Source organism: Lagopus leucura, unplaced genomic scaffold (genome assembly GCF_019238085.1).
Source record: "Lagopus leucura isolate 7727_CA_CO unplaced genomic scaffold, USGS_WTPT01 Super-Scaffold_100157, whole genome shotgun sequence".
In the NCBI taxonomy this organism is placed as follows: domain Eukaryota; kingdom Metazoa; phylum Chordata; class Aves; order Galliformes; family Phasianidae; genus Lagopus; species Lagopus leucura.
Genome location: NW_024962334.1, coordinates 27,231,549 through 27,248,441, shown reverse-complemented (window position 1 = coordinate 27,248,441; position 16,893 = coordinate 27,231,549). Strand labels below are relative to the sequence as shown.

At 38.8% G+C, this 16,893-nt stretch overlaps 1 protein-coding gene across 7 annotated transcripts in view; it reads left to right on the top strand.

Moving 5' to 3' along the window:
- Nucleotides 1-16,893, top strand: part of DYNC1I1 (dynein cytoplasmic 1 intermediate chain 1) — a 196,646-nt gene that overhangs the window by 127,061 nt on the left and 52,692 nt on the right. The gene's annotated exons all lie outside the window — the stretch shown is intronic.

Here is a 16,893-nt window from a genome sequence, read left to right as displayed (position 1 = left end):
CAATCAGAGATTAGTAAAATGCAGATTGTTCTGCGGTAAAAATTGTTTTTCTTGGAAGGATATGTATTACCTGGCTAATTGTGTAAGCTAAGTGTCATTTTACATTCGAGGACCAAACATCTTTTTGAACTATGTTTCTGTTTGGACTTGGGTACATTATCAGATGCAGCATAGTGGGAGGGAGTTGCTGGAATTGAAGTTAGAGCTTCAACCCGATTAAGTAACCTTTAATTCTGGGCATGTTTTTCTAATTTGCTAAACTGAAAAACAACTTCACAAGGAGTCCAGGCCTGCTCAGAAAATATGCCATACAGATTTATATGTATGTATTTGTATGTCTGTGTGTGTGTGTGTATTACCTTTGAAATGAGAACTTGCATTTTTCTGGATATCATATTCAGCAGACTGATGTGTTCTTTCAGAACGCTTGAGATCTTAGCTTAGATCCTGTACTCAAATTCTCCTAGGATGTACAGGCAGCTTGATGTTTTAAACAAAATATTCAGGAGAAGAGACTGCCCATTACAGTTTTGGGAAGAATAATATTTGAACTAGGCTGATTTTGTGAGTTAATTGCTAGATTCAGAGTAGACCTACTGAGTGCACAAAGGAGAGATTGATTAGAGGCATAACAATGGTCTGTTAAAAAATGTGTATAGTTTTAAAAGTCAGTACTTGTAAGCAAGGGGAGGTATGACTCAATAATTTGAAAGCTCTGAGACAGGCTATATTTTCCATTAGAAAAACATACGTAGGCAAAGTAATTGCTGAAGATTGGCCTGGGTGGGCTTCTGTCTAATTCCCCCATTAAGTTGCATGTTTCACTTTTTAGCATGGGAGCCTTAAAGCCTGTGTACTTTGAGAAACACATGTGGTACTGTGCTTTCACATACATCCTGGATTAATCATATTTCAGTGAAATTAAATCAGCTCTTGTATTTGTGGAAAATATTTATTTTCTTGGTCAAACTGTCCATAGATAGTTTGCATTATGCATTTGTTAGGAGTTGGAATCATGTTCGAATCACCATGATTAGGCTTCTGACATGTGGAATATCCTTTGCATCTCACATTGGACAAGGAGACCCACATTATATAAAGAGGGAAGCAAGAAGTATGAGACTTGTCTCTTGTACTGAGTTGTGCTAATTGAGATGGAAGATGAGAAAAAATATTTTCTTACCTCAAAGTCTGGAATTCAGTTATTCAGTAGCCCCATAACATTTCTATTACTATTTTGCAAAATAAACATTCCCTGATTCAGTCATTTATCTAGGTCTTCTGTGAGAGTGCTCAATTTTTCTTCAGCAACACATGGCCTTCAACCTGTTCATCCTGGCAGCTAGAGATGAACACACCTTGGGTTAGCAAGATATGACAAACATACATCACTTTGAGCTTATTTTCCCAGTAGATCTCTATTTACTTTTCCAAAGAGTTTCTATTGAAACGTGGTCTTGATACACACTATGTGATTGTGACTAATCTTTTGCCTTTCAATTTTTGAACTCGGAGTGAGATACAAACACGTAGAAACTCATTTCAGATGTGACAGTAGAGAAACTCCTGCAGGACCCTTTTTGAAGCTGTAGACATCAATGGTTTATGAAGCCATTTCTCGACAACAAATTCCACCTCAGCTGTTCTGGTGGCGTCAGTAGACATAGATATGCGAAACATCCCTGGACAGTTAAAGAGTTGTTTAAACTTCAGTGGGTAGAACTTTCAATAATTTGACTCCTTTTGCACATTTAGTGAATTTCTGAAACTAAGTACCATGGGTTTTTTTTGCCTTTCCTGGTATATTACAAAGATTTGAAAGAGATGTTCGCAAGGAATTTTTTCACTTTCTTCAAGGTAATCTTATGTAGAACGTTATGTAGAATCACAGAAATTGTCACAGTCAGAACAAAGGGCAGTCCTTCCCAGTACCTTTGTCAAAAGTTGCCAGAAGCTATGGGCTTCAAGTGAAGTTATCTGTCAGTCATGGCAGGCAGTGATGCCAGAATCTACTGGTGATGAACTTTTTTTCCTAACTCCACTTGGAAAAGCATTTGATTTCAGTCCTTAAATGTGAGGGATGATGTATTCGCTAAATGTTTATCCCAGCTGTTGTCACAAATTATGTTACTGTTAAGAAATTCTTGCACGATTTAATCTCACATTAGGTTGTTGGCTCGTTAATACAGCATTGGTGGTAGAAAATTTCAAAGCTTTACAGTATGCTATGCTACAAGAACTGGGTTCAGTTTTAGTTAATATGTATCAAGGGACCAATGGGACTTGTTTATCCTACTCACTAATTCATGTGAATTGTCATATAAAATCCTATCAAATCCTTTATACAAAGCAATTCTACTGGTTTATGGAATTTATGGAATACTTCTTTTCTTCTACTCATTTTGTTACTGCCCTTGTTTAGATTTTTGTATTTCTCTTTTACCCAGTGATGTGCTGTCAGTATTTTAGATGGGAGTCCAACGGATTTTTTCCTCTATAGCTCATCATACGTCTCTTTACCACAAGACTAGAAATGGGAAAGCGAGGAAGAGTGAGGGATTGGCACTTTGTTCATTTGTTTTCCTATGCAAGCAAAAAAAATTGTCTCTGAAGCATAATCAAAGTGGAAGGGTGATATCATTTGCCAAAGGAATGAATTTCCAATGCTTTCCTTGGGTACTGAGGAATAAATAGAGCGCATCTTTAATACTGTAGTGTGCAGACTGGGAATTTCCTGGTAGGGAAACGTCAGAAATGTCCTCTTCCCCCATGCTGGAGCATCATAAACTCTTGGTGTAATGCAGTGCATTCCAAAGGCAAAAACCAAGACTTTCAGAAGTACTTTATGAGGCCTTGTGAATGAGTCAGCCCTTGTTGGGTTGGTTTGGCAGTATCCAGAGAGGGAATGTTTTCCAGCAAAGACATGGAAATCACATGGACTCTCCTCCAGTTTGGTGAGAGAATTTTAAGCTGTAGTTTACAGTGTTTCTCTCAGCTACTGTTAGTCTGCATTTAGATGGGGGTGAGAAAAATGAAAATAGTATGGTGAAATTACTGATGATATGATATTGAGCACAACATGAGCTCAATCCTGTACTAATTTATGCTGTGCATGAGGCTGGCTTTGGATGTGATCATTTCTGTACTATGGATAATTGAGGAGCATCGTATTATTTCTCAGTCTTACTCTCTTAGAAAATGCTTATATGTCTCTTATATGTCTTTTCTCTGAACAACAAGAAAAAAATCTACTTTACACTGCATTAATTATGAGGATTACCTGTAGTAAATTGCCCAGTTTTTATATAGTACAGTCATCTCTGCCCATAACGTTGCTCATGTTTCCGGATAGGCTGATTTAAGCTTCCTAAGCCAAAGTAACTTAAAGAAATATCTGAAATTTTGCATCAACATCTCTGATGGAGTAAGGTAAATGAGAACTCCAATTGTCTTTGTTCTAAAAAGGCTACTTGAAGTCTGATCTTTTGTAGCTTCCTCTTAGCAGAGACTATAAGCATATGTACAGTACTGCTTTTATACTATTTTCTAGCTTTTAGAGCTGTTTTGCAGGATGGAAGACAAAAAGGAAAGAAATAATCAGTGTCTAGGGGACTTGAGGATGCTACAAAATATTTCCTTTCTTGTGGAGCTGAAGTGAGGTTATTGAATTTGGCTGAGGTATCAGGATGTGAGCTTCAAACGTCTGTTACTTCATGAAAAGAAAGGTAGAGAAATACAGCTATAGATGCTAGTGTTGCGCAAATAAACTGCTTTCAATCTTAGTCTCTGATTTGGAAGACTCTGCTTTGAGTTTGGAAGCTTTGATGACTTCTGCTTTCTTACAACAAAAGCAGCAGCAGCAACAACAATAAAAAAACAACTACATTGATTTATTCTAGATTATTGGACAGTTGGACTAGATGATCTTGCAGGTCATTTCCAACCTTGCAATTCTATGATTCTACAATTTCCTCATACATTAATTTCCTCTTTCAAAATGTCTCAACAGGGCAGTGGAAAGTACAAAGCTGGCACTTAGAAGTAACTCCATCCAATGTACTTTTAAGGAAGGAGAGCATATGTGAAGTAGCTTTTTCATTTGAGGAAACAGGAAGCATTTTTGAGTTCTACAAAGAAATCAGATCAACTTTTAGCATAATCACAAAAAGACTTCAGCAGTATATCTCTTTTAATAGCTGCTGCTATTTCTGTCCTTTTCCTAAAATGCCATGCAGTCAGATTTGCTTCACTGGTTCCATCTCACTGCTAAGCTGTCAGGAGTTTTATTATTTTTTTTAAATTTTGTGGGATGTGGGGCTTGTGTTTTCTATTTTAATTTCAAGAAAAGCTGTCCATGCTTGGAAAATATTGGTGGATTGGTTACAGAAATCAGCCACTCAGCCTCACCACAAAATGTTTCATTCTCCCCTATCTTTTTTGTAGTGGCTTCTATACGCTGTCATTAAGTTATGTGTTTGACCACTCTTCATTGCTTATGCTAGTGTGGTCTTTCCCTTTTAAACTGAATGGATGGAGTCAGAAACGTGTAGCTTAGAATTAGATGCACTGAGGTAAGTGAAGGGTTGTATTTAGTGGCAGATATTGGCCGGAGTTGCCTTTTTTTTTTCCTGATTTGGTTCCTTTGTTGTTGTCTGCTCTTTCAAAATCAACATAAAATTCTTCAGATGTCCTTTTTGCTCCAGCAGCCTGTCTCCTAAAGGTGCTGAGTGCCCAAATCCATGAGGCTCATGTATGGAGAAAGCTGCAGTAACAGCATGTATGACTAATATCCTCCTTTTCCTCTTGTCCTTGAGTTTCCATCTCTCTGGAGGCCAAAACAGAGGTCAGTCCCTCCACAACTTTGAAATAATAGAAGCATTACAAAAAATTTAGTTGTTAAGAAAATAAGGAAGACTTGAAAAAAAAAAGCAATTTTTGGTGATAATTGGTGTTTTTCCACATGGAATTCCTCATTTTGTTCCTGCTAAGTTTCATGTAGGATTCAATTCTTCAGAGACAAAAGAAATGATGTACCCTAGGCTCCCTTCAAGCCTTCCAGAGTTTCCCAAGTAAAATCAAGCAAGCCAAAGAAAACCAGCAGCATTTCCAGCCCCAGAGATGAGCTGCACAGTTCCTCAGTTTCTTATGAGAGAGGACCTATGTGGTCTGTCCTTAAAATGCTTCAAATCTCAAAGACATATGGCTCTGAGAATGCTGCAAATGTCTCTCTCCAAAAAAGGTCTACAGAAGAGAGCAAGGTTTGTTGAATTACCACTGAAATTTGGTGTGCATTAGGAAAATGAGAAATAAAAGAGAGGTTCAGTCTCCAATTAAGGAAGAACTTTTTTCTCTGTGAGGAGAGTAAAGCATTGAAGCAAGCTGACCAAAGAGGTTGTGCAGCCCCCACCACTGTCATTTCAAGACAGGCTGGAAGAAGCCCTGAACAGTTTGGTCTGATTTCACAGTTATCCCTGCTTTGAGCAGGGGGTTGGACTAGAGATCTCCTGAGGTCTTATATAACCAAATTATCTTGTGATCCAAACATGAAGTTCTCTGATAAGTAGACCTCTGAATGTCTGATTGTGAAAATGTTGGGGCAGCTCTCATACTGGAAATGCTTTGAGGCTCAAGGACCCGAATTTGTTGGAGAATTTCTGCAATACATATCAAAACACTGGAAAATGGAATCAGGCTTTTTCATAAACATAAAGATTGTTTTGTTTTCCAATTCCTGTTTCTTTCGTCTGTGCATCATTGGTGGGATGATCTTTGTAGAGCTGAGTAGAGCTCTTCTTTGCCTGTTCTGCAGGACACAGAGTTGGTACTGCACTCATGTTTGTGTAGTCATTTGCACAATGTAATAATTCATGGAGATGCAAAGGTGCACAGTTTTATACATTTAAATTTGGGGGAATTTTTAACTGCTACTAGGGAAGAGCAGTTTCAAATATGGCTTGTGATAGAAGGATATGTTTACTCTTGTTGTTATTTTAAAACTTTTTTTTTCCCACTATCCTGTCTCGTTTGTCCAGATTGGAACACAGAAACACAGCATATGGTTTGTGCTGTGAGGATTTCAGTAAACAAGAGCCCATGTCTTTCCTCTTAGGCTTTGTTTTTAGACTCTTCCTCCTTCCCTCAGTTGATTGGAGTTTGCGCCACTTCTAGCCTTTGGTGATTAAAAATAACTATTGTTTGGCCTAAGATTACTGCTCCAGTACTTGTGGAGAGATTGTGTGTGAGTCAGTAGAAGTTACACCCACACATCCAGAAGATGAATGTAGTCTTTGGAAAATGCTTTTCACGCTTCTAGGTGAGAGGAGAGAGCTGTCTTCAGCAGTGATGTAGAAGGGACAAAGGATCAAATAGACAAGTGACAGTTTATTGGATGCTACTGAGCTCAGAGTCATCACTAGAGGAGGACAAAAAAAAAGGCAGTGGAAATGTGTAAATGTACCTTCTGGTTTGGGTGCCACAGTGTCTTATCCAGTCCTGAAATCACCAGTAACAAATGCCTCATCCTACTTTATTGCAAAAATGCCACAGCTGTTAACGTGGTTGCCAGCATCTGCAGCTCAAGAAAAAGTATGCCATGTGTTTTTCACACAGCCTTTTAATTCAAATCTGTACTAAAACTGACTTTATTTTCACGCAAAACCAAATCATGATACTTTTCATAGTAAGGGTGAGGAGAAGCTAACCATCAGTGTTTAGACAGAAGGGATGCAAACTGGATGCACGGTGTTGTGTGCATTCCCTGAAATTCACCTTTATCTTTCCTACCCCTTAGCAAAAGTGGTTTTTTTTCCATGATGACTTTGATCTATTGTTATCTTGTGCATAACCGTGAAAAGCAACACTCCCATCAAAGCAAAGGCGTACATTATAACAGCATAATTGTATGCCGTATCCCATCGATCGGTGCAATGACTGCTCATACAAAAGGTGGGTGCAATTTCCCGATTAGTAATTAACATTCTGAATTACCTGAGAACTGTTTATGCATAGAATGTCTGCTAGCAACAGAATGTTCCCGTGCTTAGTAGAATCCTTACCACAGATTGTCTTCCTCATTTGAAACTAAGATTTGAATGATGAATCAAAGAATTAGGAAATTACACTTTTTTTTAATAGAAGATTTTAGGCAGTTCCTGCTTCTCAGTTTTTTTTGGAGAGTGTCATACAATTAAATTATATGCTGTCATTACTAGCTATAGCGTTATGCTTTTGGTATATTTTAAAACAGTGATTTGTAATGTATCTGTATTTAAATATGCTGTTTCTTTTCTTGGAGTTCATGCATTCTTCCTTTCAGACCAAATATAAAGAACATGCTGGCCATTCTTGATACGACAGGTGCAGATTTTTTATGTGTGTGATATGCAGGTTCTTGTTCATCACTGGTGAAAATGCATAGCTAATGGTGGTGACTGTCTTGAAAAATAGCTGTTTGTGGCTCAGTTTTTGCTTTAGCAAACAGTGTTATAGTGCTCATGGAATCTGTTGTAGTTTCCATGGAAACAAATAGGAGGCATTACTTTTGGAGTGACCTGTGCACCTTTCTGAATTACTGGTATGTAATATGCAATGTTCAATTTGCAGAAAACCTAACCTCTGGATTTGCAGTTAGACATGGAGTATTTTTAAACTTCAGCTAGCTAAGGAAGAAAAAAAAAATCAGTCAAAACCTGTGTTTCATAAGAGAAAATTGTAGTGATATTGATGATTTGCCAAAACCTCAAGCAGTGACAAAATCCACAGTATCCTGAAAGAGATGCCTTTGCAAAACCATGCCTTTGCAGATGGCTTAGATTACTGATACTTCTAAACACATTACATTATTCATCCCACTTAAAATTTTGCGAAACTCTGTTGATAAAAAGTGCAAATTTGTCTTACTATCCCAAAATCACAGGAACAAAATATCACCAAATTCCCACAGTTGTTCCTGAAGGTTTTTTATAGGCTAATAGCTGTTGACATGGTTACATCTTAACATGACCCTGCATAAAATATTTTAAAAAGAAGAGAGGAAGGAAAAAAAAACCCATAACTTTCCTTTGTCGATGTGAGCATTACATTTTAAAGTTTTTCTCATATATCTGAAACTCCCAGCATTATAACAGTTTGGAGTGCAGAAGAAATGTAGGATCAGATGGGAAATCAGTAAGTCATAGGGATCCTTCCACATCATTTTTTTCATAAAGGATATAAAATAACATGCAATTCCCTGTTGGTGCTGAAAATGATACACAGCCGTAGGCATGGCTTTTCTGTTTCGGTTCTGCACCAGTTCGCAGTGCAAGCTACTTGCAGTGGAGAGTACATTTGGTCCGAATTCAAGAAAATGATTTCACCTCATGATTTTTTGTCTCTGTGGGAGCTCTGTGTGTGAGGAGTGAAGCCTCTTTCTCTGTTACCTGGCACAAAATATAAAACAGTCACTCTTTTAAAGTGCTGTAAAAGGCCCCACAAACCAATGAATCCATCATTTCAGCGTGGGATTTGACTGTCCTCTGCCTTAGGTCTAAAATCAAGCTTTCGCCCTCTGCCCCCAAGGCTGGGTGACTGACAAGTAGTTCCCTGAAAAGAACTTTTGTATTCAGGCAACATTGATTTAATGATGATTAACACTCCATGCTTCCCACAAAGGGAAAGTAAAAGCACGTGCTGACTGCCTGAGACACTGATATTATCCTTGGAATACTTTTCATGTGGGGTAGAGAGTCTTCTGGAAACCAGCAAAAAGGGCAGTCTCTGTTGGCCCCCGTAATGATTCTTCTTTCATAAACACTACTCTGTATAATGATGCTATATTTGCTTTTGCTGTAATGATTATAAGAAGTGAACCTTTCTTAGCAACAAGTGCCTGTGTGAAGTAATTTTTTGTGATTTATTACATGGTTCAGCAAGATAGCAGGACTTTGCATGTGAGCAAAGTGGGATGTGAAATTTCAGGAAACTAAGGTTTGTTTGGAGAAAGTGGTATTACAAATAGGGCGTGTAATGGGAAGTAGTCTTTTATTTCTGCCTGATCTTAGCTGCTTCCTAATGCTCTATGACTGCAGAGCCATCCTCATATCAGAATCAGTACAGTAATATACCATAAGAGACAAAAAAAGTGCAAAAGCAACTGTTCTTGAATTGATTCTTAAATACAGGCTTGCCTATGGTTCTGCATTTCTACTAGATAGCTGTTTATCTGTACCTCTCCATCTCTCAATCCTCATATCTATGTGCAATGTTTAATTAATTTTCAATTATTTCCAATTATGTAGTGACACTACTTATAAATGATACAGAAGTGAAAGTGATGGATTTGGGCAAACATAATAGCCTGTCAGTCTTCACTAGAAGCTACAATTAAGTCAAAAAGATAAGAAGAGATTACTGTAATTATTTTGACAGTGAACTGATAGAAGTTTGCCCAAGTGACACAGACTACAGAGCACAAAATGCCAATTGCTTAGGAACTAGTAGTATAAGATATACTGTTGTCCCTTTGCTCCCTTACTACTTCCTGCTGAAGTTACCTCATAGTTTTATCCTGGGGAAAAAACATCAAGTGACCTATCTCCAGATCAGGTAAAGCTCTACTCAGTCAAAGAATTATGTCCTTAATAAGTAAGAAGAGTCCAGTAAACAGAGATTTGTTCAATTTGGGGCAAGAGAGACATGGACACACTGGAGCAAGTCCAGTAGATAGCTATTAAGATGATGAAGGGACAGGAGCATCTCTGATGTGAAGAGAGGCTGAGAGACCTGGGGCTGTTCAGCCTGGGGAAAGGAAGGCTTGGGGGAATCTGCTTAATTTGTCTGCCTGATGGGCAGAGTGAAGAGGATGGCTCTTCTCAGTGGTACGCAGTGTCAGAACAAGAGGCGGGAGGCACAACTCAAAATAAAGGAAATTGTGTTAAGAAAAATCTCCTTTACTGTAAGGGTGATTGAGCACAGGCACAGATTGTCTGGAGAGGTCACGGAGTCTCCATTCACCTGAAGCCTGAGCAACCTGCACTAGGTGATCCTGCTCTGAGCAAGGGTTTGGGCTAGACAGTTTCCAGAGATGCCCTCTAGCCTTTGCAGTCAAGTGATTTTGTCTCTGATATTTTAATGCTCCCTTTCCCTTCTGTGTAACTGACATTGTGCAGAAATCAGTTGGGCCTTGACTGTCTCTAATTCTACAGATTGTTCTAGGATCAGGTGAATGTGAGGGCCTCCTTCCTCCCTTCTGAAGGGAGGTCAGTAGCTCTGTGAAGTCCATAATCAATAAAGGCTGTTCAGGAAAGCACTTACTTATTTGCTTGGCTATGAGTGGACTCTTGAGTCACTGAAGTCACGAGATATTTGAAGTGTTCTCTACAATTAATTTCATGAATAAACATCCTTCTGATACAAGATGGACTTAAACAAACTTATTTCTTCAGCTGGGGCCCTGAAGTTTTCTTAGTCTGCTGTGTTCAACCTTCTGACTATGCTCATGTCCTGTTCTGTATCAAGGGTGGGGAGGGCAGTTGGACTGAGTGCTACTCTTGAGATTAATTTGCAACTCTCTTAAAAGCAGCTGTGACTATGATGCCCAGCTTCATAGGCTGAGTTGTAGATAATTGTTCTTGCAACACTTGTGCTAGCTTCTAATTCATCTCTGGCTGTGCGTAGTTTGATTGATCGAGTGTGTGGTTTGGGGAACTGCTGCCATAGAAACACCAAGTTGACATCACAGCTCAAGAACAACTCATTTTTCTATTGCTGTTCTCTGTGGCTGGAATTTGCTGTCTCTGCATGCTCTGTAAAGCCCAACTCTGGTATTTCCAGAACTTGCCATCAAGTGATCGCTTGTTTTGCTTTCTTTGTGAGGAGGAGAGTCCAGAATAAGTTAAGGTATGATGTGACAGACATCAATAAATATTTTCTTTGCTACAGTTGTATGAGAGGTCAGTGACTTAAGATGCAGTCTGGTCCCCTGGAAGATGGGTGAATCTTTCCATTTTGTATTATTTTTTCTTTTAATAAAAATTACAGTAGGCCAGATATTGGAAGATGTTTGAAGCGTCTTCATCCATTCTGGTAGGTAGACATAGGAGATGGACTTGAATAAGTTATACGAGCAAGTGTTCTTCAGGCAAAACAATGCCAACATAGGGCTGAACCTAACCTACTTAAGCCATCCTTGCTTCTGAGATTATGGCATAGCAGAGGAATAGATGACACTTATCCAGTGACACCTAATTTTTATCTAGTGGAATTTCTGGAAATGGGCATTCTGGCATTCTGGTACACACATGTCTGCAGGACAACAGGATGCCAGGCAAACTGTGCCCATGTTCTTCTCAAGCCCTTCTTTAATTTTGTAGTATTGAAAATACTGTCCCACTGCAACGCCTCTGGAATGCAAAGGGCTATGATGATGAGTATTGATCAAATCATGCTGAACTGAACTCTTCCTTTTTTTTTCTTTTTTTACAGTGGACTCTTTTTTAATCATCTCTATTCTGCCATCCACATGCATGAATAATAATGAATGGAAATGTAAACCATCCTTTAAAGTATGCAGATGGAGATGGTTTTTGAAAACTTATCCTATACTAAATACACTGCCTTTTTCAGAACCTTCTGGCACTGAATGTTGCAATTGTTGCCCTGCTTGCCAAAAGAAGTTCTAAAGAGAATGAAAAAGGATCTGGGAAGTATTTGTTTTCTTTCCTTATTATATTATCAACATGTACTTACAGTAGATTTAATATGTACACAACATGCTGTGCATAAGTTATAGTTTTCAAGGCAATGCATAGCATTAGGAGTATTTGCCACAGTAGTTGCTGGTGCTGTAATAGAACTATCTATAACATTCTCAAAAATCATGTCCTTAAGCATATTTGACTCTGGGGGGAATGGAGAATTAAGCATTTCAATGGAGATGAAAATGAAATTTTCAAAAAATGAAATTTTGTTTCTCAGTTATTGTCCCTTTATGGATTATTGCAGACAGTTCATTATAACTTCTTGTACTGATTTTCTGAACCCAGATGAAATCTGAAGCCAACTAAACTAACTTGCGGATGTCATTGACACATCCATGGGAGGCTGGTCACAATAGAGAAAGGTGGAAGTTGTGGTTTGGTTGTGATTCTTCATTTAGGGTAGCTATTTGTGTTAAACAGTCCTTTAGTATAGAATCATAGAATCATTGATGTTGCAAAAGACTTCTAGGATCATCCAGTCCAGCTGTCCATGTACCACCAATATTGCCCACTAACTCATGTCCCCCAGTGTAACATCCACATGCTTCTTGAACACCTCCAGGGATGGTGACTCCCCCACCTCCCTGGGCAGCCTGTTCTAGTGTCTGAATAATATTCAGCATCTAGTCCAATAAGCCTGTTACTGATAAAAGAGGACTAGCAATTGCAATTGATCTTACTTCCCGTTGAAAGGAAAACCAACAGGATTTGCCAGGGTACTTTGCACCATGTAAGTACCTTCATCTCATCAACAATCTGGTAAGCGGATGGACGCATTTTGTGTCTGAAATGCTTTATCAAACAAAAGTCAAAGTGAGTAAGAACACATGTATGCAGAACATTGAGGGGTTCTCATTGCTATGAAATTATTCAAGCTGCAATTCAGCAAAGATTTTGTTTTTAAAATCTCTTGGCATTTCCCACGGTATAAAAATTTCTGTTCTGTTTGTCTCACATACGTGATTACTTATTTCTAAAGAATCTCTCATAGTGGAGGGGAAAATTCTGCTACCAGTCCCATATTTTCAGAAATTGAACATTCTTTCGAATCTACTTTAGATCTACTTCTTATCAAGTGGCATTTCAGACCTGTGTGCCAAGAAAATTTTTTCACATAATATTATTGTATGGTAGATTCCTGAGACCTTAGCTAGGTTGGGATGACTCTGAAATAAATTTGTTACAAACTCTTCCTAACAAAGCAATCACAGACTTTTCACTTAAGGCTTGCGAATAATTTCATCAAAACAATTAAGAGTCAAAATATCATGACCTAAGTGAAACAGGCAAGCCAAGGAAGTGATTTCTTCTCCATTTAATGTGCAAACATACAGATGTTAAGGATTTGACCCAGCAGTTTGATAAGCAGAAAGGTTCTAGTCAGAGAAAACACCCAGGTTTGGATACTTAGCATGTAAGCAGTTGGATCAAAAGAAAACTTGATTTTGATGAGCTCTTGTTATGAAATTGCTTGTCATTTCCCCTGGGTTTAATTCTTTCATCCTTGGTCTAACGAAGTATGATATTCTGCAAGGACTGTGTTCTCAGGCTTTCATGTCTGTAGTAATTCAGGATTTCCATACCGATCTGTGATTACAGTCATGGATAAATGCAGGCAGAATCTTCTGATATCACACTTGAGAAGCGTCATACTTATCTACATTCTCAGTACAGCAAAGAGTTTTACTGCTTTTCTGAGTCATCAAAAAACCACCGGATGAATAGTGTTAGCAAATACACTCTCCAAAAGAGCTGAAGGAGAGTTTCCCTTTTGGCAAGGAAGCTTGTGGACTTTATTCTAATTATTTTATTCTTGTAGTGACACGGACTGAACTTGCAGTTACAAAGATGAAAGTAAAAGGTTGAGCTTTCTGCACTGCTCTAAGGCAAGCATGAGGCTGGATGCTGCCTTCCTGCAGACTTGAGCAGAGTGCTCTTACTCTGCTGCAGTGCTGAGATGTCAGCACTGAGGTTAGATGTCAGACTTACCTACCCTGTAAACTCAACTAAGAAGGAGCTGTGTTTCCTGACATAACTTTTCCTTCTTTTTAAGGACTTAGTACTTTTTCAATAAAAATAAATTTAATTTGTGGCTACATTTCAGTTCCATTGGTTTGATGGCATAAGTGGAGCAATACCAGCTTTGGATTTAGAGCAGTCGTGTGGCTGCGTCTCTCTCTGAAGCTTTCATGTGGTTGGATGAGACATTCTTAGAATCCCCAAACATTTTTGAAGATCCTAAGCTGGAGACATTCACAATTCTTCCCTCCCTTTCTACCATTAATCCTTCATGTTTTAACAAGCACTGAAGTTAATACAGCCTACACTCTTTCCTGTCACACTGGGCCCCTCTCCCTCCTTTCTTTCCCTTGAGTAAAGCAATCTGTTCTTTCCAGTCCATACTCTTGTAAATCAAAGGGATAGATGTCAACACACACCATAACCAAGTATAAACTTCCTTTTTTTAATTAAACAGGATTGTGACATTTGGTTTCAAGAAGTGTTTCTTTGGTTTTATTTATTTATTTTTTTAATATGTGAGGGATGTCAACTGCTTTTATTTTATTTTCAGTAGAAGCTGAATTTTGAATGGTACCATAGATAATCTCTTGCACAAAATCTTTCAGGTGATATTTTGTGGTTCAATAGGAAATAATAGGAAAATAATACAGAACGTCTTGTAGTTTAGGAGCTTTACGGTTTAGGGCTAATATTTTTGCTGTAGGTTTCCATACACGGAAATCATCTTCTAGGTACTATTTCAGACTTAATTGTGAAAAACAGTATTTTTGTTGTTACACTCTCTGCCATTTACTTACTATCTCATAACTACTAATTATACTTAGACATTTGTGTGAAACAGAAATATCCAGAATTATATCTGCTAACACTAACAACAAACAAGATGCTTGGAAGGAACATAGTATCTACTCTCAGTGTACAAATCCACATATCTTAGCAGCCAGGGCAAAGTCAACAAGTGGAACCAGTGTTCTGATCTGATACCCCTGCTTTTCCATGCTGATTCTCAGCCATTAATCTGACAAGAATAAAGGACTTTATTTAGTATCTCAGTTCTCTTTCACATGTATTTGCTTAGCTAGAAAATATACACAGGAGTTTCCTGAGTGCCTGCTGCAGTATAACAGTATTTTGGAGGCTAGAAATGCCTGTGAACTCCTCCGATCACTTCTTCCCACTGACAGAGTATTGTTTGGAGATCCGTCTGGTGTCAAGTGCAGGCATATGGCACCAGTATGGCAATGCTGCCTACGGGGGTGGTTTCCTGCAGAAGAGGTCTCGCTGTTGTTGGCTATTTAAAGTCATTATTGTTTAGCACCCACGTCTTTGTGAGCTTGTTCAACTGGTGGCTGGGCAGAGAGCCATCTGAATCTACGGACATGAGCACAGACAGCTGAGTCTCTGGGGCCTTGCACACATCAGATGTGGGTACTGAGGTCAGGCTTCTCAGTAAGGAAAATCTAAATGAGTGTCTGTCCTAAGCTTGTGTATCTGTGGTTGAAGGGATATGCCATCATTAATTCAAATCTGGGCTGGATTAAGCTTCTAAAATAAAAAACAGCTCTGCCAACCACTTGAAGAGGGCTTGGGGCCTGTTTAAATTGAGTGCATTGGCATGGAGGGAGGGGATGATGGCGGCTGAACAAAGCCACTACCCTGTCCCCTCTACAGCACTTCTTTCCACACGGGGCAAGACAGCCATGAGCACAGGTCACCAGAACTGCAGGCGTCTTGAAGGGCTGGACAACATTTATTTTTCTCTTTTCCGAGACAAGAGCAGAGCCGTGTTTTCTTTGTTTCCGAAATTACAGTTTCAAACCTCAGTGTGATTCACAGCACAGAGAATTTGGAAAGATGCAGGTGACCAATGCTTATCTCCTAAAGGTGCTGACAACTTGCACACACACGTGTTCTGTGGTGCCTAGGAAAAGATGACACTGTTTGCCCCCTATTCTACACTGTAGTACAAAACTCACCAGGAAATTTCCTTCTGACATAAAATTTATCTATGCACTGTGGCCACATACTGTGAAATTACCTGCTTCTGTCCTCTGTGCATAAAGCATAAAGCAGGTAAAATATAGCCAATGGAAAGACTGGGAGACTTTACCATCATTACTGGAAAGGGCTGTGAGATTTCCCTATAAAGATGTAGGAGAAGCACAAAGAAAGATATGCAGTTGTTTTAAAACCCACCTATGTGCTGGTTCCTGCCCCTTTGAAGTCAGTGGCAAAACTCTATTTTAAGCAATCAAGACTACTTGAATTTGCAACCAAGATTCAGCCCAGAGGCAGAAGAGGCTTACAGGGAATGGTTTCTGTTGCTCTCCTTGAGCACAGAGCTGTTCAGACAGACTGGAGACCTGTCCGCTGCTTTTTCCCATTAAGGCTAAGAAATTAATGCTTTTAAAGTTCTTAAATGAATGGGCTGGATCTTACAGCCCTTACTCATCCGAGTACTGACATTAACTTTAAGAAAATAATCACTAAGTGCTGTGGAGTGGAGTCCTGAAATTGTTAAATTCTAATATTTTACAGCAGTTCTTCCTCCGTAGAAAAATAATATTGACATAATTAAAAGAATGTGAATATTTCATCAGTTGAAGAATGCAAGTTACTTTGGAATGACACGTAAAACTTGGAGCAGCGCAGAGGGCCCACGTCCATGTCATGTCTGCAGGTTATTTTTGAACTTTATGAAAAACACACTTTAGCAGTTTATATCCTGACCATTCAGCTGTATTCTGGGATTCTGAACTCAAAAACATTCTAACCATGAAAACATGGCATTTAAAAATACTGTTCACTTGGCTTCTTCGCCCTGCTTCAGAGTCTCCCAGGTTTGTTTCAGACAAACTGAGAACTTTGTTGTGGATTGACTGTTTGAATTGGGGTTTCTTAAAATACATGTGGAGCCTTGTAGCTGCTGTGGGGTGTACACAGCGGTGTAGCTGTACTATTTTAAAATCATCTGGGTATTTGACTTCATGTATGAATATCTGTCAGCTTAGTTATAAGGAGTGAGCAGGGTTGATTAAAACAACTCATGAAGCCATTAAACAAAGAGATAAAATGTAGAACATGTGCTGCAGGGTCATTTTAATTATAACGTATGGGGGATCTGTGGAAACCG